At 37.8% G+C, this 11,253-nt stretch overlaps 1 long non-coding RNA gene across 1 annotated transcript in view; it reads left to right on the top strand.

Annotated features, from left to right (window-relative positions):
• Positions 1 to 10,844, top strand: part of LOC106788396 — a 48,756-nt gene extending 37,912 nt beyond the window's left edge. Inside the window, exon 3 of the long non-coding RNA XR_001381895.1 lies at positions 9,076 to 10,844. This is a non-coding gene — a long non-coding RNA (uncharacterized LOC106788396). The remainder of the gene's footprint in view (positions 1 to 9,075) is intronic.
• The last annotated feature ends 409 nt before the right edge of the window (positions 10,845 to 11,253 follow it).

Raw genomic sequence — 11,253 nt, 5'->3', positions numbered from 1 at the left:
CATGTAACCTTTTAAAAATGTCAGAGAATGCAATACTGTAAATTGTGCATCTTTGCAATTTTTTTGAAAAGTTCAGGTAAATATTTTTTATACTTTTAGCAAATGGATTTTAATGATTTTAATATTAAATTAAAGTACACTCTTTTGTCTACGCGCAGAATACCTTCTGGAGTTATAAATCGATTGGCAAATGTTTAGAAAATGTAGGGGAATGCAATGTTGCAAATTTTTCCTACTTTGCCATCTCTTTGAAAAGTTTTGGTAAATATTTTTTATACTTACAGCAAGCAGATCTTAATGATTTTTTTATTAAATTAAAGTGCATACTTTTGGCTACACGTAGAGTACCTTTTCGCAAAATAAATCAATCTGCAAAGGTTCATAAAATGGCAAAGAAAAGTTTGCGGATTAGGCATTGTTCACATTGCCTAAGGCCAGGTATTGTTAACATTGCCGGGGGAGGTTTGGAACCTAGGCCGGTAATGTTAACAATGCCTGGCCATCAGGCATTGTTCACATTGCCTGATACGCTAATTTTTCTTTGCCATTTTATGAATCTTTGCAGATTGATTTATAACGCGAAAAGGTACTCTAATTGTAGACAAAAGAGTGCACTTTAATTTAATATAAGTTTCATTAAAATCTATTTGCTAAAAGTATAAAAAATATTTGCCGAAACTTTTCAAAGAAATGGCAAAGTAGGAAAAATTTGCAGCATCGCATTCTTTACCATTTTATGAACCTTTTCAGATTGTTTTATTATTCGATAAGGTACTCTACATGTAGGGCAAAGACTATACTTTAATTTAATATAAAAATCATTAAAATCTATTTGCTAAAAGTATAAAAAATATTTACCAAAACTTTTCAAAGAAATTGCAAAAATGCACAATTTACACCATTACATTCTCTGACATTTTATGAACCTTTGCGAATTGATTTATAACTCAATAAGGTACTTTACGTGTAGGGCAAAGACTGTACTTTAATTTAATATGAAGTTTTTTAAAATTTGTTTACTCTAACTATAAAAAATATTGACGAGAACGTTCCAAAGATATGACAGATATGTGTGAAAGATATGTACTTTACAGCATTTCATTCTCTGACATTTTATGAAGTTAACATGTTAAATTTATAACTCGATATGGTATTCTACACGTAGACAAAAGATTGTACTTTTATTTAATATAAAAATCATTAAAATCCGCGCTAGCTATAAGTATAAAAAGTATTAAAAGTATATTCACGGGAGCAAATCGCTGTTTATTGTTAACTTGTAGAAAATGTATGTAGTTATGTGAGGCACCCTGTATATATATATGTATATATTCTTTGGCCGGGCTCATTAAAATTGTTGAAAACGATCGACCATATCCCATCTCTTTTTATTCATTCTTCCAAGCCCTTGTTTCGGGTCTCGTTACATGGTTGCTATCTGCCCCTGACTTAATTAACATCGATATTACTTGTATCGGCTTTGGTTTATCAACAAAGCATATTGGCTGACTCAAACTGACGATATTCGATAAGCCTGGTAAACGCAACCTTGCTGCTGCTATTGCTGCCGCTGCTGTTGCACTTGGGTACCGCATGCGAACACGCATGTATCTAAACACGCGTTTATCGTCACGATTACACGCATGTCAAGAATAATTATCGTAATAATCGTCGAAAATAAAGAAAGGAGGGGATACGGGGAAACGGAACAAAATAATCTCGTATCGACGGATACGAGGAGGGATCAAAAAAAAAAATTGAGGGATGATAGCGATGATGGTGGTGGAAGAAGAGTTAGCGATGGGGGGTAGTAGTATTAGTAGTAGTAGTAGTAGTAGTAGTAGGAATAGTGGGTGGGGATGAAAGTGGGGAAGGTAAACGAACGTCGCCAGTACGGCGGGGCCGTCAATCAGATCCTCCTCTCGCCCCCCCCTTGGCCCCCCTTGCCAAATTACTGTCAAACGCAATTAGAATTGACGTGGAGGCCGCCGGGGCTAAATCAAAATCGCGAGACGACCCTCCGCTAACGATTTCAACCCTGCGGCGTGGTAGCCGGCTATCCTTCGATCGTAATTTTCTCCCGACGCTAATTAATACACCTACCTCGTACGTCAATTCTACGGTACCTACCTCTCGCTTGTACTGCTTTTTATCCTCGTCTCGTAACATTTTCTTTTCCCTTTTTTTTTTTTCTTTTCCTTCCTTCCTTTCTTTCTTCCCTTCCCTTCCCTTCCCTTCCCTTCCCTTCAGTTTTTCTCTAAAGTATAATAAAATAATAGTTATAATAATGGAAACATGTTATATTATATATATATATTACGATTCGATGGCTAATAAATTATGATAAAAATATTATTATAGAAAAAGAGAGTATAAGATACGTAAGAAAAATGATTATTATGATTTACAATAATCGTAATTTGATATTATACATATTAGAAACATAAATCATAGAGAGACAGAAGTAGTCTACTATAAAATTTTTTATAATCTGTACTGACGCGTATCTTTTTTATTTTTTTTTTTATTTTATAAACAATTTTGCAATTTAAGAAAAGAATTCTTTTGAGATACATTTTTCTCTCAAACGTGCCAAAATAAATATAACTTCGAAAATAAAATGATGTAAGCTCAGTCTCCTCGTACAAGGAGGAGATGGATCAAAAAATTATTCGTAAGGGATGATGAGTTATTCGTTTTCGTGCCAAAACGTTTCTTCTTTTTCGTTTCTCTTTCCCTCTAATTCACTGTCTTTATCTTTTTCTTCCTTTAGTCGAGGTGGGAATTCTAGACGCGACGATGTGTATTAAAGAGACTCTTTTTTCGCAATAAACAATCGTGCGCCAGGGACAGGAGGCAGTTAGAAGCGGCATTAGGGTGAATTATTTTGGCCACACGGGGTAAGAAGTCTCATGAATCAGGAGAATTACGAGTTCCTTGCCTCGATGTCGTGAAATCTTGTCTTCCCAGTTTCCTCTCTCTCTCTCTTTTTCCCCCGCACCCCTTCCTTCCCAGCAATCTTATCTCATTCCAAATTATACTCCTACTCTTCAGATTTCTCATTCTCAAATCCTTCGTAGTAGTTTCCCTTTACGAGCGTCTTTTCAATTGTTCGACATTTAATATTCACTTTTTATATATATATATATATTTTTTTTCTCACTTATACCATATAAAATTCAACAAATTTATATATATATATCAAATTTCAAATATATTCTAACAAACGCGTAATATAAGTATCAATAAAAAAATACAACAAATTTATCACGAACAAATATCTCTTTTCCAAGAACAACAAAATTCTAATCCACTTTCCATCGAAATGAACTACGAATTAATCTCGTTTCTCATCAAATTGCATCGCCTATGATCTTCGTATCGTCATCGTTGTCGTCAAAGGGCCCCGGATCGCAACTATCCTCTATGATAGATACTAGACAAGCTAGCTTCTCTTCTTCTTTACTCTACTATACTCTTCGCAAACGAAAGTAAAATAATAAAAAAAAGGGAGAACGAGAACGAGAGCGAGAGAAAGAAAGAGAGAGAAAAAAAAAGAAAAAAGAAAGAAGGGAGAATCGGAGAAATAGAATTGTGCGCGCGAGCGCATTCACATTTGCTAGAGCCTTTACGAATTACCCGGGGTCGGTGGTCGTCGGTTCTCTTTTTCATTACTGTAAGAGCCGATTGCATTTTTTACGTTTCCCTGCGATGACTACGACGACGAACCACGGTTGAGTTGACCAATCTGAAGAACAGAACGGGAGAATAGAGATGGATAGAGACGTTGAGGGGTGGCGGAGTGCAAAAGGGGAAGGCAGTGAGGGGGAGGGAGGGGGGAAGGGTGGACCATCTAATCACGTGTTCCTGGCAATCGTCATCCTGACTCGAGGACCACACCACACTCCTCTCGTCCTTCGACGCAATCCTCTTCCACATCGGCGCAGGAGATCCTTTTATTCGAAAGAACCGTAGGAAGGGCTCTCTCTCTCTCTTTCTTTCTCTCTCTATATATATATCTCTGTCCTTTTCTCTTTATCTCTATACCCTATCTCTTCTCGGCTCTTTTCTCTTTCTATTTCGTAACGTAGACCGCCCTTTCATCGTTCTAGGACGTCTCTATCTCTCTCTCTCTCTCTCTCTTTCTCTTCTATCTGGCTTAGCCGAGGGCCAGCGTAATTAAGCTCTCGATTGAAAAATTAATCATCGCGTATCGATTTCGCGTAGGTTGATATACGCAAGCCGCGAAAAAAAAAAAAAAGTACTAGAAAATACGCGAGGAAGATGTACGAAAGGTAAAAGGAATGAGAAGGAGGAATTGAGAGGATGAGTTAAAAGGATAGTAGTATAGGTAGTATGGTTATTTTATCCATGCTAATGTTGGCATAAAAGCTCTCTCTCTTTCTCTCTCTCTTACGGTGAATCCGAAGGGTCTCTCTTTTTCTCTTTGATGTTTCATACTCTGACGTAATCGATCGTTTTTTTCTCTTTCTCTCTCTTATTACCTTTTCTATTTCTATTTCTATTTATTCCTGTCAATGGAATGTTTTAGCTTCTTACTTACGTTAATTACTTACGCGTTTCGCGTAAGGTCTCATTACGTATAGGATTATAAAGACAATTATGAGATAAATCATATTATATACTTGTAATAAAATTGAAATAACAAAAATTATACACACATATAATAAGTTTATTACAACACGTTTATTAATAATTTCTATTCGTATCTTTACGACAATTTTGACGTTGCGTTATGTGAATAAGAAAAAATAACGATATAATTTGAACGTAAAAAGGAAAAACGTTTTATCGCGAAAATAATAATAAAAAAAAGAAAAGAAGGATATAAAGACGACGACGACGACGACGAAAGTATAGTATATATATATATACTACTAGAGTAATAGTAGAATCCACTGATCCTTATTTCGTTTCTAAATGAAGTCGAGGCTTTACCAAGGGAAAGAATTAAAGTCTCGTTTTCTCGTTGGCAGTCTTTCCTCCGTTGAACGATTTTCTTCTTGGCTCAGACAGGAAAGCAAGCCAGCAGAAGCAGCAGCAGCAAGTAGTCAGCCAACCAGACAGCTAGTAAGCCAACCAGTCAGTCAGTCAGTCAACCAACCAACCAACCAACCAGTTAGCCAACCAACCAACCAACCGACCAGCCAGCCAACCATGTCCTTCTTCCATCCTCATCCTCACGAAATCCCAATAATCCACGATGAGACACAGATTGAGTCCCCAGGACTCTACAGGGTAGAAAAAAGCGAGTAGTAGGAGTATCGCTAGAAAGAAGAGCTATGGATACAGAAAGAGAGAGAGAGAGAGAGAGAGAACGAAAAGGCGGCAAGACTACCATAGGGAGAAGAAAATTGAAATCCTTCCGGGACGGAGGATGATAAAATTGCGGATGGGCAGGTGTTACCGTAATCCGGATCGAGAAGAACGATGGACCGTCCAAGAACGAAACGTATATATATATATAAACTAGTATTTTCTGTAGATGCAAGGATATATATTCGTGGTGTGGTGTATATGTGTGTTTCTTCTTCTTTTCTAAGATTTACGAATCGCGTATAAGAGATTAAAATTCGTTTTAACATTTCATCTTATTCGTAGACAACAAATTCGTCTGTTCTTCTTTAACACACTATCTTATTTTATTTATATTGTATTATATACTTTATGCATACCTTATATCGCTTGCGCATAATGTTTTTAATCGATTGATAAATATTTTCCAAAGGAGATTCCGATTATAAATCGATTTCATTAAACGACTCGAAAGTTTAGTAAATTCGAATTGATTTAAAACAAAACTTCTGATATTATTAACTAACATAAGTAAATACATACAAGCTAGTAGCATTACCTGTTCATTTCGATTAATTAAACGTGAACAACATTTGTATAGATACACCGACATTCCGATTCGAGGTTATCATTTAACATGATGCTCGTCCGTATATCTATGTCGATTCGTGTAAGTTGATTTCTCTTTGAGAAGTATTGGAGGAAGGAAAGGAAAAATTGTAAGGAAAAAAAACAAGAAAAATAAAACTAAAAAAAGAAAAAAAAAGAAAGAACGGGAAACGATACGGGCATGGTCCGCTAACGGGCCACGATTATTTTAATCCAGCTGCGAAAGAGGAGAAAACGGCGGGAGCAGGACTCGTAATTTGTTTCGAGATCGTATCTTCAAAGTGGCTCTTCGTCCTCGTCGATGGTAGAAAGAGGGAATGAGATGATTCGAGAGTCACTTGGTGAGAACGAGAGAGAAGAAGAAAAAAACTGAAAGAGAGAGAGAGAGTCGCGGAAACACCGCTCGACAGAAAGGACGAAAAAAGAGATGAAGAAGAAGAAGAAGAAGGAAGAGGTGGAGGAGGAGGAGAAGGAAGAGGTGGAGGAGGAGGAGAAGGAGGAGCCCTAGGACCATCTCAATCTGTCCACTCCTCGTAATCACCGACGAAAGGACGAGCCAGGATTGGTGATTCCCCTTGTCTTCGCGTCTATCACGATTTCCTTTTTTTTCTCTCTCTCTCTCTCTCTTCCTCTCCCCGCCGCCCTTTTTTCTCTCTCTCCATCTTGTTCCTTTTCTTATTTTCTTCTTACTCCTCGTCGTCTATCTCCACCACTACCACCAACCAACACCAATATCAGTAGCATCGATATTCCTGTCTTCTTACCTTCTTGTTTTGTTTTCTAATATTTTCCCTTTCTTATATTTTCTTCACAAACTTTTTACCAAAGTCTTAATAAAGTTGACGTTAACTCGCGCACGATTATTTATTTAAATTCGTCATTTCGAGCTAGTTAGACTTCTATCAGGATGGATAAAGGTATTCGTTAATGTTAACGATTAAATTGATCGATAGTGAAATGATTCATTCGGCGACTTGATGAGAAAGATATAGAAAGAAAAAAAAAGAGAGAGAGAGAGAGAGAGAAGAAAACAAATAAATAAAAAAAGGGATAGGAATACCTGGAGAGACATTGATTTCGATCGAAGTAAAAACGAAAAGTTTAGGATCTTCTCGAGGAATTTTTTTTTACTCGTTCATCGGAATGGTTGAGATGGTGCGTTTCAATGGAGAAATAAGAAAGATAGAGAGATAGAGAGAAAGAGAGAGAGAGAAAGATAGATCTGTGAATCAGAATCACGATCGTTCCTGTATCGTATATCGCGACATATCGCATCGAAGGATCGGTGTAAGCCGGTAGCAGTCGGTTTTCACGGCATGGTCTCGGAAACGAAGAGAGAGAGAGAGAGAGAACGAGAGAGGAAGAGAAAGTAACAGCAAATGCAACTGCAACAGCAACTGCAGTAACAGCAGTAACAGCAACGGCACACTCGATGCGCACAATTAATATCGAGCCGTATCGTCCGATCTCTCATTATTACCTTGGTGGCTTGGCAAACGTGTGGGTGTAGTCACTCCCATAGACGAAACACACGCACAAATAAGTAAACTTACGTATGTAGGAATAAACGCAGGGATAGTGGCTACCGTACACCCCAGGACACCAGAGTCGGCCATGTATCACCTTAACGAGCCGTGCATCGCGTGCCGATCTGTATTAAGGATTTATAATCCCCCGGACCCCGGAGAACTCCTAATGTCTGACCAACCAGCAAAGATATTTTCCTTCTCTCCGATTCTTCGGCTCTACCACGGTGTTCACTTCTCTTTTCTACCTTACTACACCTTTTCTTTTTCTCTTTCGTGGAAGAGAGAAAAGGCCCAGGACAGGTGGGCACACCCACGATGAATTTTTGACGATGAACCAGCAGCAGCAGCAGCAACACCACCACTACCACCAGCACTCCAAAGGTGCGAAGGGTACATACTAATAAATCGAGAATGATTCGACCACGATAAAATCAAATTCGAAACTTACACAGGTAGGTAGGTAGGTAGGTAGGTAGGTAGGTATGTATCGGTTGGTCCTATATAAGAGGATGATCAAATTCCCAAACTCTCAGAAGGGATATAGAGAGATAGAGAAATCTCGAAGGATGTAGAACACAAGAACGGATTCCACAGGAATGGGAGGGAAAGGGGGTAGAGTAAAAAAAAAAGAATAAAAGAAAGACAGAAGAAAAAGAAAAGAAAAGAAACATTAAAATCAATGTAAGGAGTCGTTGTAGGGTCGCATTCCAGGCTAAACACATATTAATTAGCTGACATACGGGCAGGAAGACATAACTCCTGGCCCAAAGGATGGGCCCAAAGCTGTCGGCTCGCGCGAGATCGTGCCCCGCACTCTTTCCGAGTCTCGTGTTACGTCTCTACGGAGTCGATGGGTCCGATTCGAGTCCTTCTTCCCAAAGAGAGAAAGAGATATAGAAGATGGGCCCTTTCCACTTATTTCTCTCTCTCTCTCTTTCTATCCTTTTTGACGTCGCGCGCGCGAGAGCAAGGAGCCGCGGGTGGCCCTTGCTTCTCCCTCTGTCTCTCTCTCTCTCTTTCTCTCTCTTTCTCTCTCTTTCTTTATTTATTTCTTTCTTTCTTTCTTTCTTTCTCGTAAGCAACGTACGTGGGCTCGGAAGAAGATACCGAGCACGACGCTACCGTCGCATTAATAACACTGGTAGCCGGTCATATGTTAAACGTCCACCGACGGTGGCCGTTCCACCATGGAAAGAGGAAGAGAGAGAAAGAGAGAGAGAGAGAGAGAGAGAGAGTACCTACCACTTTCCTCGCAAAGGGACAGACCTACCTTCTACCTACAGCAATGTACTTCTTCCTGATGACGCGCTACCGCACTAGCCACCATCGCGAATATTCTTCCACGCTCATTATATTTTTCTCAAACGAAATTGTTCAACAACAACAACAACAACAATAAAAAAAGGTCGTATTCTTTCTGATCCATTCGATCATCATCGTCATCGATTAATTATTATTATTATTTCGTCGACGTTTACGAATATTCTTAATTGTTTTTTCTTTTTTGTGTGTGTTTCCATTCGTTCTTCTAAACGTTACGCAAATGTTTCTCTCTCTCACCATTATCGATATTATTAATTTATCTTTGTACCATTTGTTTTTTTTATTATAATTGTTACAGGTATCAATGCCCGGAGGAAACATACAGGATGCCCGTGGATTATTATAGTGCGAGATCTACTTCGTCAAGGAGATATTTCGTTAACGATTAAGATGCACCACTTCGAGTTCGACGACGAGTCCCGGAGAAGAAGATTGAAGGAAACGAAAATGAAGAAAAAGAATAAGAAGAAGAAGAAGTAGGAGGAGGAGGAGGTGTTGTGTGTGACGAAACGAACGATATAATTAAACGTATATACGTATGTATAACGTACCTCGGGTGATTCGATTTAATAGATTATATATATATATATAAACGATGTAAATATCGGTGTGCAATAAGTCGACACTTCCTCGTTTATGATAGGCGAGAGTCCTTGTTATTATCACCGTTACGGTTAGCATTACGAACCATTATCGTTACCGGAGCATCGCTTATCATTATCGTATCTGCCGTGAGAGGAGGAACTCGTTGAATTATTCATGCGGCGTTTATGACGGAACTTTTTTTTTTCATCTTCTTTTCGTTAGACTTCAAGTGTGAAAGATAGAGAGAGAGAGAGAAAGAAGGGGTAGAGGAGGGGGGGGAGAAGAAGTACTATACGTACAACGAATGAAAAAGGGTCGCGCGAGTCTCGGGTAACCGTTCGCGAGTTTCGTTATAAATCATCGCATGACGTACGTACATACGTTAACTCAAATATTTCTTTTATTTTTAATTGTTCTTCTTCTTTGTCTTTTCTCTCTCTCTCTCTCTCTCTCTTTTTCTTTTTTTCTATTTTTATTTCCGTTCGAATTCCTTCACTCGCGAAAGAAAAATCCTTTGCATATCGAACAAGCGATGCGACGATTCGGAAATGACCGGAAAAAGACAACACATATTTACATATTACATATGCGTTTACACACACACACACACACAACACAACCATTCTCTAACATATATATATATATGCGGAAAGAAGAGTTGATGAGAAATAGGAGAACACACATTACACGTTAATAGCGTCTTCGTGTTAATCTGTATATTACTTCTGTAAATAAATTAATCGTGATATAAATCGGTGCGAGTGATGCGACACACACACATATTTTAATTATCGTTTGATTATTATTAACATACCGAGTTTTAGTATCCTCGGCCTTAGCGATCCGACGACTGTCTTACACACACACATACATACACACATACAATTGATATAGATTTATGATTATTAAGTAAATAGTAATGTAGTAAGATTAGTAGTACACGCTCGTTGATTTACGAGGAACGTTTCGTGTAAGCCGATCCTCTCGAGATAAATCGTTGAAGATAAAAGCGTGATAGGTATCGATTTTTACTCGAGGGAGATCGATTTAAATGAACGAGCTGCAGCGGCGATAAGGTGTGTTACGTAAAAAAAAAAAAAGGTAAAAAAAAAAAAAAAAAAAAGGAAAAAAAAAAAAGAAAAAAAAAAAAAAGAAAAAAGAAAATAAATAAATCGGGAGAGAATCCGATTCCCCGATTGCAATAGAATGAAAACGAATGATTGCCGAACGTACGTATATAGTAAATGACACATACATATATATATATATGTACGTAAAAGTAACGATCAACGAAACAAAAAAAAAGAACATGCTTTTCGATCCGTGAGTTTAATTAAAAAAAAAGAAAAAAAAGAAAAAGAGTCAACGAGACGCGTGAGCGAGCGAATTTAAGCAAATTTTTACCTCTCCTGCGAAAATGACGTTCGTGTCGTTTAAACAATCCGCACGTTTGATCGCAATAAAGGCCGTGCAAAGAAACTATTTAGACGAGTACTATTTTACCCCTTTTTTCTTATACTATTAATTACCATTTCCAACAATTTTCATTTCAATAATCCTTATTCTCTTTCATCGTGGTGAAACTTCCGAAAGGATACTGATCCGTTGAATGCAACTTTATTACTTGCTGATGATGATAATAGGTAAATATTTTATGCACGATTCTTTTTTTAATGCTACTTGTGTGTGTGTGTATGTGTGTATGTGGCTAATTAGTATAGATATTAATTTACAATAATTTATCATTTCGTGTGATTATTATTGAAATGTTTCTATTATTTAAATCTGAAGGATAATCATCGTCGAACCAACGTGTATCGTCTTTTCACCAGGCGTCAATCACCCTTATCCTTTATCTTCTAGATCTAGTCTATCCAGCTAGTAAATTGGT

This window comes from Polistes canadensis, unplaced genomic scaffold, assembly GCF_001313835.1.
Source record: "Polistes canadensis isolate GaletaPanama2010 unplaced genomic scaffold, ASM131383v1 scaffold_138, whole genome shotgun sequence".
Taxonomy (NCBI): domain Eukaryota; kingdom Metazoa; phylum Arthropoda; class Insecta; order Hymenoptera; family Vespidae; genus Polistes; species Polistes canadensis.
This window is presented reverse-complemented; position numbering and strand designations above follow the sequence as displayed.